We start from the raw sequence: 12658 nt of genomic DNA, 5'->3' as shown, positions 1-12658 counted from the left end.
CTGCCCTGTAGAGTTGCTGTGAGTCGGAATCAACTCAACAGCAATGAGTTTGGTTGGATACTAAGTGAAGACTGGCAGAGTAAATTCAAAACAGGGAAAAAATGGAAGAAGATGACCAGACACCTTTCAGGAAATGTGTCAAACAACTGATCTATTCAGTGGCTGTGTTAACAGATTATATTTCTTCTAATACAGACTTAGAGTATTTAATTTTATCCTAGTTTTGTCATTAAATATAAAATATGATTTAAAATATATTTAGTGTATTTTGATAGGAGTCCCCAGGTGGTACAGTTGGTTAAGTGCTCAACTACTAACTGAAAGGTTGGAGGTTCCAGCCCACTCAGAGGTGCCTCAGAAGACAGGCCTGGCAACCTGCTTCCGAAAGGTCACAGCCTTGAAAATCCTCTGGGACACAGTTCTGCTCTAACCCACGTGAGGTCCCCATGAGTCATAACCGACTAGACGGCACATGGCTTATTTTTTTCTTATAGAGAGAAAAATGGCTAATAATCCCTGGGAATGCCAGAGGGCTTGGAGACAGCGACACTATTGTGGTATCTTTGGATTGCCAGCAACATAACGACAAAAAAAAAAAAAAACTGCCCACCACCAACCCTTCAAATCACTCTCTGTACTGCCTGTCCCCTTCAAATCACTCTCTGTACTGCCTGTCCCCTTCAAATCACTCTCTGTACTGCCTGTCCCCTTCAAATCACTCTCTGTACTGCCTGTCCCCTTCAAATCACTCTCTGTACTGCCTGACCCCTTCAAATCACTCTCTGTACTGCCTGACCCCTTCAAATCACTCTCTGTACTGCCTGTCCCCTTCAAATCACTCTCTGTACTGCCTGACCCCTTCAAATCACTCTCTGTATTGCCTGTCCCCTTCAAATGAAGACCTTCAATGGTAAATTATGTGAGTCGTAAGCAAAGTTGGCTAAATGAGTCCAACTTAAAAAAAAAAAAAAGGGAAATCAATTGGTTTTTTTGGGGGGGGATGGGGTGGTTCCCAACCTTCCGCTTCCTTGCACAATTGTTTTTTGGGTGTGATGTTTACTTTATGATACTTCTACTGAAATAAAAATATTCTTGCGTCACTTCTCTGTGAAGTAGAAACTAATTGTTTCTTCGGAGAGCTGCCCTGAAATCTCCCAAGGTGGTAACTGTGTTGAGAGCTATTTTTAATGCTCCTGGTCTTTCATTAGCCTGGCCTGTGCAGTGAAGTGAAGCTGCTGGCTTTGAACCGAATGCCTCCTGCCACCAAGGGAGCCCACCAGCCTTAGCCCCCGGCCCAGGGGATGGGAGCAGCCGTGCTGGCGCCTCCGCCTGCAGCCGTGACTGAGTGCCTAATATCAGCCGACAGAAGCAAGAAATAAATAATGGGAAACTGTGGGCCACCGAGACGTACAGCCTCAGAGGCCTCTAATTTCAAAGTCAGAGGCAGGAATTATTTAACAGAAAGAAGGAATAAGATCTGCTGGCATGGGGGAAAACAAACACATCTAAGCAAATGCAACGATGATTTAAAAACGAAAGACAGGGAGGAAGATACAGGAGACCCGTCTGTGAAAGGCAATCAATAAACAGAATTAAGATGGGGATATGCATAGGGTCAATGAAGCCTGACACATGAAAGCAGGCGGACATTCAGTGGAATTAGAAAAAGTAATCTCAAGGTCAGAAAAGACAGCAACCACATTGCCCAGTAGGAAGGACAGCAGTCTGGGGGGATCAAAAGATCATGGCCAGCATTGCAAGGAACAGCAGAGCAACTGCAGCAAGGGACTGACCCATTTGACCTTTCCTTCCCCTCATGGTGAAATGGGGGTAATGATCACACCTGGCTCCCAGCAAGACTGCAATGACCCAATGACATCAATCCCAGGTAGCAGCAGGGCCGTTTCTATCCTGGGCACCGCTGAAGCCAAGAGAGCTTGCACCTTGCCTGGCATGGAGTAGGCAGCTCAAGATTTTTTTGAATGAATGAATAATAGATGGATTTTAAACCCACAAAACAAGATGCGGGTATTGTTTGATCCCTCCGTTTTTAACAGGCAGCTCAGGTTAGTGGCTCCCAAAGTGGTGTCCCCAGAAGAGCAGAGTCAGCAGTACTCGGGACTTTGTGTAAATATAAATTCTCAGGCCCCACCCCAGACCTTCCTGAAGCAGCACCTCTGGGGGTGGGGGCACAGCAATTTGAGTTTTAAGAAGCCTTCCTGGCCATCCTGATACAAGCTACAAGCTAAAGTTGGAGAACCACTAACCTGGACGAATAGTACGTATATATGTAATTTATAAAAGATTACTGTATTTGAGAAGCAGTGTTTTATTCTCTAATACAGTAACCTTTTATGAATTACATATATACCTATTATATATATGTGTATTATATACAGGGTTGTCAGTGGTGATTTCTATCAAGTCGATTCCAACTCATGGTGACCCCATGTGGGCAGAGTAGAACTGCCCCATAGGGTTTTCAAGACTATGACTTTCAAAAGCAGATTGCCAGGCCTGTCTCTCGAGGAGCCACTGGGTGGATTCAAACTGCCAACCTTTGTGCCACCTAGGCATGCAAGGACTCTGACTCACTCCCTATCTATCCATCCATCCATCTGTCCATCCATCTAAAATGCAGATTACAAGGGAAAAAGATCAGAGACTAACGGGGACGATCAGATGTGATATCACATCAGAAAGCCTTTAGTGCTGCCACTGTCCACGCAGGCTTCTTCTTACAGTGAGAGGAGGCCCTGAGGCTCAGTTACTCCACCCGTCATTGTGTTATCCAGTTCTACATCCCCATTCTTTAAGGGCAGGGACTGTGTCTTTCTGTTTCCAGCCCCTAGCACAGAGCTGGGAACACTAGGGGTTCTTATTACACAATAACTGAATGGTTGCATAAGCTCCACGCATTGCTATTTTTAAAGCTCAGAATCCCTTTCCTTTTATACCCTTAGCTCCCAAATAAGAAATAAATTGCAGTATTGATGTTAGCCAGATATCTATACATCTATATCTTTTAATCTAGTGATTACAAAGGGGAGAGATTTCAAAGTAAAGTTTTTTTTTTAATTAATTATGTACCAAGGACCACCACTGAGAAATTAAAATCAAAAGGAAGAAGACATTTCCTTAATCAAGAATTCACGGTGGTATCATTTCAAGGCTTGAGTTAAAGATATTTATCAGCTGAATTCTAAGCTTGTGTAATCAAACTATACAGGAGATAGTCACTCACTCTTTCAAAAAAGGATTTTTGTGAGTGAAAACGCACAGTGGGAGAATCCAAAAGAAGTTTAGAAATAGCTGCTGTCTTCAGGGAGCTTACAGTCTAGAGAGGGAAATAAAACACGTTCACATGAAGCCGTTACACACATAGCGTGAGAAAAAAATGGCATGAATGTGGAACTTTCAGGTGGCAGGGAGAGGCTGGATTAACTTAAAAGTTTGGAGAGAAAGACCGGTAGAGGCCAAGCTGCGAATGCCATGTGCTCAGGAGTCAGGGGTCATTGGTGTGGCATCTTTGAAGGTTTCTGAACAGATACAGGCATAGTAAAGAGGTGTTATAAATGGGTCACCTGCTGCCCTCACTCAGTTCAGGTTCTGAGGACAGCTTATGTCTCTCCATCTCCCTTCCCCTGGCATCAGGTGCTATGGTCTGAACAAAAAGAAGGGGGCTCCAAAGTGGCTACAAAGCTGCGCCTGGTGTGGGGGCGGGCAAAGCCTTTGGAGAGAGAACGAAGAGGGGGAAAGCTCTAATCTTGCCCATCTTTTTTTCTCTGACTGGTATTTGTTGTTGTTAGGTGCTATTGAGTCGGTTCCGGCTCATTGTGACCCTATGCACAACGGAACGAAACACTGCCTGGTCCTGCGTCATCCTCACAATAGTTGTTATGCTTGAGCCCCTTGTCGCAGCTACTGTGTCAATCCATCTCGTTGAAGGTCTTCCCCTTTTCTGCTGACCCTCTACTTTACCAAGCATGATGTCTTTCTCCAGGGACTGATCTCTCCTGACAACATGTCCAAAGTACTAAGACGTAGTCTCGCCATCCTTGCTTCTATTCCGTTGCATAAGCTTTTCACTGGCTAATGCTTTTCAGAAGTAGACTGCCGGGTCCTTCTTCCCAGTTTGTCTTAGTCTGGAAGCTCAGCTGAGACCTGTCCACCGTGGGCGACCCTGCTGGTATCAGAATACTGAACATATAGCTTCCAGCATCACAGCAACACGCGAGCCCCCACAGTTCAACAAACTGACAGACACGTGGGGGGACTAGTATTTGGAAGCTACAAATAAGTGTCCTTTTTGTATCGCCTAAGGAGCATTGGTGATACAGTGCTCGGCTGCTAACTGAAAGGCTGGCAGTTCAAATTCACGAACGGTTCTGAGAAAGGCCTAGCAATCTGCTTCAGTAAAGATTGCAGCCTAGGAAACGCTATGGGGCAGCTTTACTCTGTTCTATAGGGTCGCTATGTGTCAGAATTGATTCAACAGCACACAACAAGTATCACCTATTGTGTGCCAGTGCATATATGTGTACATGTGAGTTCATGTGTGATTTTATGTGTGTGTGCACATGTGGACACATGTATGTGTATGGGTGTGTGTATGTGTGTTTATGGGTATGTGTGTGCATGTGGACACATGTATGTGTATGTGTACAGATATGTGTGTGCTTGTGTATATGTGTATATACGTGTGTTTGTGTGTGTATGTGTGTGTTTATGTCTGTTGTGTGCATGTGGACACGTGTATGTGTATGTGTGCATATACGTGTATGTTTGGGCATCTGTGTGTGTTTACATGTATCCTGTGCATGTGCACACATGTATGTGTATGTGTACATATGTATATGTGTTCTCTTTTACTCTTGTAAGGTCAATACCATTATTCCCATTTCACGGATAGGGAAACTTAGGCTCAGAGTTGGTGAGTGACTTTGCCTGGCATTCAACCCAGGAGCACAGACCCCAGATCCTCTTCTTTACTCAGCATGTGTCTTTTCTTTCCCTTCCATGAAGCTGCTCTGAAAAGACTGGAGGCCAAGAAAGGCAGGCACAGAGCCCAGGGGAAAGTGGGCAAGAGTGGTCCACTCAGGCCCAGATCACCTCTGGGTCTTGTTGTTGTTGTCGTCAGGTGCCGTCGAGTAAATTCTGACTCATAGCGACCCTATGCACAACAGAATGAAACACTGCCCGGTCCTGAGCCATCCTTACAATCGTTGTTATGCTTGAGCTCATTGTTGTACCCACTGTGTCAGTCCACCTCGTTGAGGGTCTTCCTCTTTTCCACTGACCCTGTACTCTGCCAAGCATGATGTCCTTCTCCAGGGACTGATCCCTCCTGACAACATGTCCAAAGTATGTAAGACGCAGTCTTGCCATACTTGCCTCTAAGGAGCATTCTGGCCACACTTCTTCCAAGACAGATTTGTTCGTTCTTTTGTCAGTCCATGGTATATTCAATATTCTTCACCAACACCACAATTCAAAGGCATCAATTCTTCTTCGGTCTTCCTACTTCATTGTCCAGCTTTCACATGCATATGATGCAATTGAAAATACCATGGCTTGGGTCAGGCACACCTTAGTCTTCAAGGTGACATCTTTGCTCTTCAACACTTTAAAGAGGTCCTTTGCAGCAGATTTACCCAACGCAATGTGTCTTTTGATTTCTTGACACTTAATTGTGCTCATGAGGAACTTTTACATAGATCAAGAGGAAGTTGTTCAGACAGAACAAGGAGATACTAATTGGTTTAAAGTCAGGAAGGGTGTGTGTCAGGGTTGTATTCTTTCACCATACCTATTCAATCTGTATGCTGAGCAAATAGTACGAGAAGCTGGACTATATGAAGAAGAACGGGGCATCAGGACTGGAAGAAGACTCATTAACAACCTGCATTATGCAGATGACACAACCTTGCTTGTAGAAAGTGGAAAGGACTTGAAGCACTTACTAACAAAGATCAAAGACCACGGCCTTCAGTCTGGCTTGCACCTCAACATAAAGAAAACAAAAATCCTCACAACTGGACCACTGAGCAACATCATGATAAATGGAGAAAAGATTGAAGTTGTCAAGGATTTCATTTTACTTGGATCCACAATCAACAGCCATGGAAGCAGCAGTCAAGAAATCAAAAGACACATTGCGCTGGGTAAATCTGCTGCAAAGGACCTCTGGGTCTTAGGGGAGTAAAAACAAAGGGTCTTGGCATCACCAATAGTACAACCTAGCTCACCAGAGAAAAAGACCCCAGAGGAAGCTGAAACCAAATCTCTGGCCGCTGCAGAAAGGGTTTTTACCTGGAGTCAAGGTTAAGAGCTATAGCTGCTAGCCAAAATGTCGACAGTTCAAATCCACCTTGGAAACCCTATAGGGCAGCTCTACTCTGTCCTAGAGGGTCGCTATGAGTCGGAATCAACTAAGTGGCAACCAGTTGGGTGATGGTAGGGTCCTGTGCTGGGCTTCAAACTCTCAGCTTTACAGTAACAACAACAATAATAGTAGCTGGCATTTACTGAGTGTTTACTATGTGCCAGGTACCTTTCTAACCACATCACATGTACCATCTTACTTCTCATCTTCACAACAGCCACTGGATTGTGGTGCATGGATACCGCCTCCCGTCCCCAACTTCTGGATAGAAAACTGAGACCCTGAGAGATAAGTGGATTCCCCCAGGTCGGCGGGGAGGGTAAGTACAATCACAAACCCTCATGGAGAAGTGTGGACCTAAAACAGAAACCGGAAATAACGTCCTGCATTTCTCACTTCCCCACTTCCAATTTTCATAAGGAATTTGTTCTTTTCTCCACAGGATTTTTTTTTCCATTTGTGAGTCAACACATTAAAAGCCAAGAGAACAGAAAAAGAGGTTAAAGGGCCATCGATGCGCGTTCTCTGTTGTATCCAAAATTCAGAGGCTCTTTGGGGGCGGAGGGGAAGAAGAGATGGCTGAACGGAGTTATGTTCTGCTCGTGTCTGTCAGCTGAGAGATTGTCACCAGTCCTGTCACACCTGTTTTCAAGGGAAAGAAGGAAGACAACTGTGTGTATAAATAGAGTAATGATCTCCCTCCCGCTGAAGAAAAAAAAATTTTTTCATAAAGTAATCTATTACTCGGAGGGAGAAAATCAATGAGTCAGAATCAACTTGACAGCAGTGACGTCGGTATTTGTCTTTTTTTTTGGTTTAGTCAAAACTAGTAAATCCTGCTCCTCCCACAAGAGGGGAAAACTAATGTTTTAATATTCTGTCAGGTATCTGACATTGTACCCGCACAGCTAAAGCTTGCTTTTTCCACCTGAACAGAATGTTGTTGCATGGTTGTTGTTGTTAGATGTCCTCAAGGCGGTTCCAACTCATGGTGACCCTGTGTACAACACGGCCCAGTCCTCCGCCAACCTCACAACACTTGTTATGCTTGAGCCCATCGTTGCAGCCACTGTGTCAATCCATCTCGTTGAGGGCCCTCCTCTTTTCCGCTGACCCCCTGTCTTACATGATGTCCTTCTCCAGGGACTGATTTTTCCCAATAACATGTCCAAAATAAGCAAGACAAAGTCTCATCTTGCTTCTAAGGAGCATTATGGCTGTACTTCTTCCAAGACAGATTTGTTCGTTTAGCTGGCACTCCATGGTATATTCAATATTCTTCGCCAACACTGTAATTCAAAGGCATCAATTCTTCTTCAGACTTCCTTATTCACTGTCTAACTTTCACAAGCATTTGAGGTGACTGAAAATACCGTGGCTTGGGTCAGGCACACTTTAGTCCTCAAGGTGACATCTCTGCTTTTAACACTTTAAAGAGGTCTTTTGCAGCAGATTTGCCCAAAGCAATACATCATTTGATTTCTTGACAGCTGCTTTCATGGACATGACTAGAATGGAGCTGATAATAATTATTAGAAAACCCATTATTTATTCCATGTTTACTATCTGACAGGCATGCTTTTGCTAATACTTGCATTATTGTTAGATTCTTTGCTTTCATTGTTTTCCTTAATCCCTCAAAAACCTACTTTCTCACTTATGTTCCTTATCATTCCCACTGCATTAAAAGCCCATTGCTGTCAAGTCGATTCTGACGCACAGCGACCCTATGCGTTACAGAGTAGATCTGCTCCATGGGGTTTTCTTGGCTGTAATCTTATGGAATCAGATCGCCACGCCTTTCTTCTGTGGTACAGCTGGGTGGGTCTAAGCCAACAACCTTTCAGCTGATAACCGAGTATAAAATGTTTATGCCAACCAGCCAACCAACCCACTGCCATCGAGTCGATTCCAACTTATAGCGACCCTATAGGACACAGCAGAACTGCCCCATAGAGTTTCCAAGGAGTGCCTGGTGGATTCGAACTGCCAGCCTCTTGGTAAGTAGCCATAGCAGTTAACCACTATGCCACCAGGTTTCCACGTTTATGCCATCCAGGGAAAAATCATCAAATGTTCCAATCTTCTGTCCTTCGGACACACAGGGGGTTATACCTCCTGACAAGTGGGGTGGAACCACGTGACTCGTTTAGGCCAGCAGGTTGTGTGTGAGAAGGAGATGTGACTTTTCCAGGTCCCAGCATTTAACTGGCAGTGTGAGAAGACCCCCCCCCCACCGGAGGCTCTTCTGTCCTGTCTGCAGATGCTCTGGAAGCATGGTAGGGGTGCTGGTGCCTCCGCAGCCTGGTCCCCAGGTAACTACATCAGCCCCCACTGGACGTGTAACTTGAGCCAGAAATACACTTTGGCTGTGTTAAAGCATGGAATTTGTGTCACCTCGTCATCTCCCCGCTGACGACGGACGCACCCCCTCAGGCCAAGACATCTGCAGTCTGTAAAACAGTGCAGCCACTTTGGGAAATAGTTTGGCATTTCTTCAGAAAGTTAAACATGGAGTTCCCATTTCACTCAGCAATTCTACTCCTAGGCATAGACTGAAGAGAAAGGGAAACGTATGTACACCAACACACATAAAATCGTACACGAATGCTCACAGCAGGATTATTCACAACAGCCAAAATCTGGAAACAACCCAAACGTTCATCAACAGATGAATGTACAAACAAAATGTGGTTTATCCATACAATGGAACATTAAAATCCCGGGGCTGTCCAGTCGATTCCAACTCACAGCGACCCTATAGGACAGAGGAGAACTGCCCCATAGGGTTTCCAAGGAGTAGCTAGTGGATTCGAACTGCCAACCTCTTGGTTAACAGCTGTAGCTCTTAACCACTGCGCCACCAGGGTCAGGCATAAAAAGGAATGAAGTACTGATTCATGCTACAACATGGATGAACCATGAAAATATTATGCTAAATGAAAGAAGCCAGTCATAAAAGACTAGATGCCATATGATTCCACTGATATGAAAGGTCCAGAACGAGCAAATGTACAAGGACAGAAAATAGATCAGTGGTTGCCCAGGGCTGGAGGTAGGCGTGGGATATTTGGGGATGCTAAGAGGGGGGTGTGAGTTTCTTTTGAGGGTGATGAAAGTATTCTAAAATTGACTGTGGTGATGGTTGCCCAACTCTGTGAATATACTAAAAGCCATTAGATTGTACACACTAAATGGGTGAATTGTATGGTATGTGAATTATAGCCTGTCTTAGTCATCTAGTGCTGCCATAACAGAAATACCACAAGCAGATGGCTTCAACAAAAAGAAGTTTATTCTCTCACAGTTCAGAATGCTAGAAATCCGAATTCAGGGTGCCGGCTCTAGGGGAAGGTCCCCTCTCTCTGTCGTCTCTGGAGGAAAGCCCGGGCCACCAGTCCTCCCCTGGTCTGGGTGCATCTCGGCACAGGAACCCCAGGTCCAAAGGACGCACTCTGTCCTGGTGCTGCTTCCTTGGTGGTATGAGGTCCCACTGTCTCTCGGCTCCCTTCTCTCTTTTATATCTCAAAAGAGATTGGCCCAAGACACTACCTAATCTTGTAGACCTCATCAATATAACTGCCACTAATCCATCTTATTACATCACAATGATAGGATTTACAACATATTGGGAAATCACGTCAGAAGACAAAGTGGTAGACAAGCACGCAATCATACAAGGGAATCATGACCTAGCCAAGTCGACAGACACCTTTGGGGGACACAATTCAATCCACGACATAGCCCAATAAAGCTGTTATTACAAAAAAAGAAAAAAACCTTTCCACCTCCCCTCATAGCTTACATCCATCCCACCAGCAAATCATATCAGCTCTGCCTTCAAACGTGTCCAAATTCAGAACTTCCCAGCACCACAGCAGGCAAATCCAGGCCTGCACTCTTGCCTGAATACCAAATTGCCTCCTATTGGCTCCCCCTATGTTTATTTACCAGGTTCCAAGGTGATCCTTTCAAGAGGAAAATCAGATGCCCTGCCCCCCGCAGGTCACACCCTTCCCATCATTCTCAGCTTAAAAATCCACATCCTTCCTCCATGGCCTGGACCCGCTTCCTTCCCAGAGCCTGTCCCCTCACGTGTTCTCTTAGGCTGGTGCTCCAGGGCCTCAAACACTCCAGGCACATTCCTGCCTCAGGACCTTTGCACGTGCTATTTCCCCGATAGTCACATTATTCACACATTCATTGTATTCAGGTCTCTACACAGATATTTTCCCTTCAGAGAGGCTTTCCCTGACAACCCTATCTACAACTGTACCCTCGTTTCCTTGGTGTCTTTAACCTGTTTTATTTTTCTCCATAGAACCTATCACTTTGTTATCGTTGTTGTTGCATGCCATCGGGTTGATTCTGACTCATAACTACCCTCCAGGACACAGCAGAACTGCCCCATAGGGTTTCCAAGGCTGTAATCTTTACAGAAGCAGACTGTCGCATCTTCCTCCTGCAGAGTGGCCGGCAGGTTTGAACCGCCGACCTTTTGGTTAGCAGCTAATCACTAAACCACTGTGCTACCAGGGCTTCGTGACCATTTCCCTTGACTATATATGCACATACTACACACATACACACAAACACATACGAATATTGTTTACTCATTACCCTCACTAACATATAATCTCCATGAGTACCAGGACTTTGCTCATAGTTGTATCCTCAGCACCTAGGAAACGCCTGGCATAGAGCATGCATTCAGTAAATAATTACTGAATGAATGAATGATACTTACAACAACCCCTTATATTGAAGCTGTGAAAACCCAAGAGCAGGGAGTGACGGGATCACACGAGTTCACATAACCTGTGAGTAGCAGAGCCTGGACAGAAACCCTGGTCTGCTGGGCTGCAGTTTGTTTTTTGTCCCCATCCCCACCCTGCAAATTTGAAAAATGTCCACACAATGTTCCAGAGTTTTGAGCCAGCACGTGACCCTTGCCCACCTCCTTTTCCCTCACTCCTTTGTATTTTTGTGTTGGTTCTGTCTGCCCCACTGCCCTGTGCTTTCCTTTAAGGCAGAAATGCATCTTATTCATCTGGTCCCAAAGCCTAAAAAGCCAAAACCATTGCGTTCAAGTTGATTTCGACTCATAGTGGCCCTATAGGACAGAGTAGAACTGCCCCATGGGGTCTCCAAGGAGTGACTGGTGGAGTCAAACTGTTGACCTTTTGGTCAGCAGCTGAGCTCTTAACCACTAGGCCACCAGGGCTCCACATCTGGTCCCAAGAGGGGGCGAATGCCATCTTCCATACACCCATAGCTCATCAGAACTGTCCACGCTTTCTGCCTCATTCCCTGTTGTTAGGTGCCCTGAAGTCGATTCTGACTTATAGCAGCCTCATGTGACAAAGCAGAACTGCCCCATGGGGTTTTCTAGTTTGTAATCTTTAAGGGAGCGGATCGCTAGGTCTTTCTCCCGCAGAGCTGCTGGGTGGGTTCAAATCGCCAATCTCACAGTTAGCAGCAAAGCGCTTAGCCGTCGCACCTCCAGGGCTCCATGTTCTGCTCATAATTAATGGAAAATTCACAAACCATGACAATGCTGCAGGGGAACATACTCTTTGGCTCAAAGTGGACACAGAGTGAAAAGGCCAGATTCCAGACCCAAGTTTCCCACGAGCTCTGTGGCCAAGCCCCCAGGGCCTCACCCAGTCACCATTGCTTCCCTTGCAGAGGCCAGTGTCTGGGTGTCTTCCTGCTCTGAAGCCCTGAACTAACCCACTTTTCAAAACCTGATTCACGACCTGCTTATGCCCTAACTTCTCAAGTCAGGTGAGAGTCAGTGCGAGGAGCCACAGCGAATTCTAACCAAAGGCTTATTTCCAGGAGGAAGTGACCCCGTTTCTAGCTAACAACTCAAAGGCACCTTGACTCTTCCTCAAGCAACAGTCTTGAAAACAGGAAAGCTGGTCTAGAAACACACACTCCACATTCTCCTTGACTCTGGAATGATAAGCTTTTAAAAATAGACCAAAACCACCAATTAGTCAGAACAATGGAGTGCTCTGGAGTCTGAAGAACGCTTTGTATGGTGCTAATAGTATTTTGGCAATGGTGAGTCTGAACGTGTAACCCAGCTATTCTTTTCTGGAAAAAAAAAATTCCCTTTGAGAAAAAATTACATTCTTGCTATCAGAATGCTTTTTATAAAATAAATTGTGATTAGTGAAGTCAAATTTCAACTTAACCATGCACTGAATGTCTAGCCTTGTGCAAGACACAGGATTGGCACTGAAAAGAGGATGGAGAAATAATGAG

The 12658-nt window shown here is 45.2% G+C and overlaps 1 protein-coding gene across 1 annotated transcript in view; it reads right to left on the bottom strand.

The window, feature by feature from the left end:
* Positions 1 to 12658, bottom strand: part of DNER (delta/notch like EGF repeat containing) — a 372368-nt gene that overhangs the window by 111953 nt on the left and 247757 nt on the right. The gene's annotated exons all lie outside the window — the stretch shown is intronic.

Source organism: Loxodonta africana, chromosome 6 (genome assembly GCF_030014295.1).
Source record: "Loxodonta africana isolate mLoxAfr1 chromosome 6, mLoxAfr1.hap2, whole genome shotgun sequence".
NCBI lineage: Eukaryota > Metazoa > Chordata > Mammalia > Proboscidea > Elephantidae > Loxodonta > Loxodonta africana.
Note: the sequence above shows the minus strand (reverse complement) of the source record. Positions and strands in the feature narration are given on the sequence as shown.